This window comes from Arachis ipaensis, chromosome B06, assembly GCF_000816755.2.
Source record: "Arachis ipaensis cultivar K30076 chromosome B06, Araip1.1, whole genome shotgun sequence".
Taxonomy (NCBI): domain Eukaryota; kingdom Viridiplantae; phylum Streptophyta; class Magnoliopsida; order Fabales; family Fabaceae; genus Arachis; species Arachis ipaensis.
The window spans coordinates 16635292-16640331 of NC_029790.2; positions in this window are offsets into that span (position 1 = coordinate 16635292).

A 5040-nucleotide genomic window follows, 5' to 3' on the forward strand; every position below is an offset into this window, starting at 1 on the left:
ACCTGCTTAAAGCCCATGCTAACTTAGGCATCGGAGTCTCTTGCAGGTACCACCACCCTCCGGTGACGAAGGATCAGCAGCATCCCAAGTCCAACAAGTCGGACACATCAGCTCCGGCCACCACCGCAGATCTCGACCGAGATCGATCTACAGTTTCAGGTAATCCTCGGAACACTTTTCAAAGTGATAATGCTGCAAAATATGTCAGTTTGTCCAAAATGTTGCAGGAACAAGGCATTATTCACAGGTTTTCATGTCCACATGTCCATCAGCAAAATGGTACAGCTGAGAGGAAGCATAGAGGTGGAAATGTGGCTCACAACGCTTGCAGCAGCTTCTATGGCGATCAAGTTTCGGGGTGAGGCTTTCATTACAGTGGCACAGTTGATCAATATTCTTCCAACTCTAGTGCTGAATGGGGTGTCCCCAGCTGAGAAATTGTTCAACAAGCAGCCCCCTTATGAGAACCTCAAGGTCTTTGGCTGTCTATGTTTTCCACATTTAAGGCCCTACAACAAAAACAAGCTTGATTTTAGGTCTTCATCTAGTGTGTTTCTTGGTTATGGCACCTCTCACAAAGGCTACAAATGCCTCACAAATTCCGGAAAAGTGATCATCACAAGGCATGTGGTGTTTGATGAAACTACCTTCCCTTTCAAAGACCCAGCCTCAGAATTTCATGAATTTTATGAATTTAATTCAGAACCTACAACTAATGCCCATCAGCCACCACCATGCATTCCTATCATTCCACGTCCACAGCCAGCCCCTTCTATTTCTGTATTCCCAACACCACCCTCAGTTACCATTCCATCTCACATCCCTCCATCGACCTCTCTTAATTTTGGTGCACCTGTTTCTCACTGTCCCACTTTACCTCTACCAACGAGTTCTCCCATTATATCCAATGACCTGCAGCCTTCTTCCTTCACATTACCGTCCCTAAATTCCTCCCATAGAACACCATCAGACATACCGGTCCCAATCCCAATTTCTGATTTAAAAATAGTCCCTCCACCAGTTAGCTCTGTTAATACTCACCCCATGGTGACTAGAGACAAAGCTGGCATTGTTAAGCCTAAAGTCTTTTGTGCGAGTGTAGAACCAAAATCTGTCAAGCAGGCATTAGAGGATCCAATGTGGAAAAGGGCCATGGATGCTGAATTTGCAACTCTTCAAAAGAATAATACATGGAGGTTTGTTCCACTCCCAATCGACAGAGAAGCCATAGGGAGTAAGTGGGTATTTTGGCTCAAATACAATGCTGATGGCAGCTTGCAAAAACACAAAGCCAGGCTTGTTGCTCAAGGATTCTCCCAAAGGCCTGGGTTTGATTTTATAGAGACATACAGTCCGGTTGTAAAACCGACATCTATCCGAGTTATACTCACAATTGCATTGGCAGAGTCATGGTCTATACGACAACTGGATGTAAACAATGCATTTCTCTATGGGGAGTTAAGTGAGGATGTCTATATGAGGCAACCACAGGGATACATTGTTGGTGATGTCACATTCGTGTGCAAACTTACAAAGGCCCTCTATGGATTAAAGACAAGCACCAAGGGCTTGGTACTTCAAGCTCTCCGCTGCCCTTTGCAGTTTGGGCTTCTCAGCCACCAAATCTGATGTTTCAGTGTTTGTCAAGCACTCTCCAGCCTCACTTACCTATGTTCTCATCTATGTTGATGATATAATCATCACTGGCAACTTGGACAAGGAGATTTCTGAAGTGACTCAATGACTAAACTCTACCTTTGCTCTAAAAGACATGGGGACTCTACATTACTTTTTAGGAATTCAAGTAACTCAAACTAGTGATGGTGGAATGCTTATGTCACAAGGTAAATATGTACAGGATTTGCTGGTTAAAACAGGAATGTACCCTCTACTTTGAAGATTCAAGCCACAGGAGGAGCAAAATGTGACAACCCTCAATTGTATCGCTCAGTGGTAGGGAGCCTGCAATACCTCACTATCACAAGACTCGAGCTGTCGTTTAGTATGAATAAAGTAGCTCAGTTTATGCAAAATTCACTAGAGACACATTGGAAATTAATTAAACAAATCCTGAGATATGTTAGTGGGACTGCAACTTATGGCTTCAAGCTCAACAAAGCCCCACCCACTTCATTTCTAACACTGGCAACCTACTATGATTCAGACTAGGCAGGTGATCCCAATGATCGAAAATTCATTGGGGTGTTCTGTGTCTACTTAGGCATGAACTTAGTATCATGGCATTCAAAGAAGCAAGGAGCAATAGCAAGATCCAGTACTGAAGCTGAGTACAGGGCGTTAACGGATTTGGTAGCTGAGTTAATATGGATAAAAGGCTTAGTAGGTGAGCTAAAGTGGAGGATATCTAAAGCTCCTGTTGCTTACTGCGATAATCAAAGTGCAGTGCTATTGGCTGCCAATCCAATCCTCCATTCAAAGACAAAGCACTTTGAAATTGACCTACATTTTGTAAGGGATTATGTGACTAAGAATGAAATTCGTGTTAGCCATGTGTCGAGCTCAATCCAAATTGTTGACACCTTCACCAAGGCTCTCCCATCAACAGCTTTCCTCAATCTCAGAGACAAACTCAAAGTGCAGAATTCTGAAGATTCAGCCTCTGTGAGTTTGAGGGGGCATGATAGAGTAAAGGAGGATAATGGAGTTAGTTAGTCTTCATTTAGCTGTTTAGTTTATTAGTTTGTTACAGAGTTAGTTTAAGCTTGCTGAGCTGGCACAGATAGTTTAGTATGTCTATAAATAGTTTAGTACAATTGTAAACCTGTGATTTTTCACTTCAAAAATGCAATAACATGCACCCCCTCTTTCTCTGAGTTCTCTATGTCTTCTCAACTTCTTCACTCTCATTCACTAGTTTCTGATACCTTTCAATGCTGATGTGCATATTGCAATATCTAATAGATTGTCTACAAAGATTGCAAAATAAACACAACTTTTTTATTTGTTAATTTCTTGGAGGTAGAACCAAAGTCAATATTAATTACATTCCAACCAAAGGGAGATTACATTATGTTACCTAAATTATTTTTTTATCAATAGTAGATGTAGACTTATTTGTTATAATTTTTTTTTAGAAAAATAAGTTATTCTCATTGTTGAAGAGAATGAAAAATCTCCTTAAAATATCGGTTGAGTTATTACATTTTATATACTATGTACTCCTTATGTACTCTCACAAAAAAATTATAACAAAGAAACTTACATCTACCATTGATAAAAAAATAATCTAAATAACATGTTGGAAGAGAATGAAAAATTTTCTTAAAATATTTGTTGAGTTATTACACTTTATATATTATGTACTCCTTATGTACTTCCATTAAAAAATTTAAAACAAATAAGCCTACATCTACCATTGATAAAAAAATCTAAGTAACACATTACATAAACAAAAGTATCACATTTACCAAATATCTTTGTGAGTATCTTACATCAAGATGGTCCCAATGATAAGCATTTTATATAGTTTTGACATGAGATATGATTCTAGACAAGGCTAAATAATGAATAATTTAAAGTTTACGCATTAAAAAAGAGAAATGATCATCATAGATGAGATCAGAAAATAAAATTTAATGAATTATCTCCACCCTTAGAAAAATGACCCAATATTTAAATCCAGGTGAACTCCATTGTTTTAAAATCCGGTAATCTTAATTAAGTCCAGACGATTATATTGATAAACCTAAATGTTCATGAATTTTCTGTTGCATACATGTAATAATTCTAATAGAACTTTATGATAATGTTATACATGTTTAATAAGGACTATTTAAGTCTCTGATAGTCATAATTTTGTTATTTATTACATAACTAAAATTTGTAAATGATACAATTGAGGTGTTCTATTTTAATATCTTTTTAAACCATTTGTTTATTTTTAATGAATTTTATTTTTCAAATGAGGATAACCTATTTTCAAGTTGTGCTATTTGTTAAACTGTCTACTTATTTTAGTTAAATTCAAACAAAATTTACTACATGAAATGATTCTTTTATTTTCTTTCTTTATCTAGGCACAAAATTGTTATTATAAAAGGTAACTATTTGTTCTTGGAATATATTTTTGTTGACTATTTGCTCTTGAAAAATGGGATTTAGAAGGAAATATCATGTTTTTGTTAAAAATTTTTAGCTTCTCCAAAAATTTCTTTCAAGCTCTGCCACTCTGGCCAGTATGTTCCTTCTGTACGACTTTATTAGTGACCAACCTATCACTTGTATTGTAATTGGTGGCAGTATGTTCTCCAATAAAAGATGCTTTGCTATAATAGATTAGAACAAGAAAAAAATGTAATTGAATTTTTTTGCTATATTCATATAAATTTCGACAAACAAATTTAGAACATTAAATTATTGATACTTAGATATCTCACTGTTTTAATTTGTTTAAAATATTTATATTATATTACAAAACACAATGATACACAAATACAGGATTAATTACTAAAAATAGTAACATGTATACACATATAATAATTCAATAGCCTGCTATTTCATTCCTAACAAAGAATGTAATAGATCATCATGAACTGGTGGTTGATAACTACTATATATAATCTATCTTCAGTTCTTGCAAAATAAGTTATTCTTATTATTGAAGAGAATGAAAAATTCTCTTAAAATTATTACATTTTATACATTATGTACTTCTTATGTACTTCTACTAAAAAAATTATAATAAATAAACCTACATCTATTATTGATAAAAAATTAATCTAGATAACAAAGAACTTAAATTTATTGCTATATTGACTAATAAAAAAATTGGAAAAGGAATTTAGTTAAAGATAACATTTGTCTATTATATATCTCCACATATTGATGACATTTTTCTTTTATTAGTACAGAGAGTGATAGGTTTTTTTCATAATTAACATAAAATAGTGTTCTCATTGTATATATAGAAAAAAGTGATGTGCATATAACATCATTTTAGTTTTCTTTATCTCAATTAACTTTACCACCACGATGTTTGTGAAATCATGCAAGCCTAAGAGGCTATTGGTCTTGGTTAAG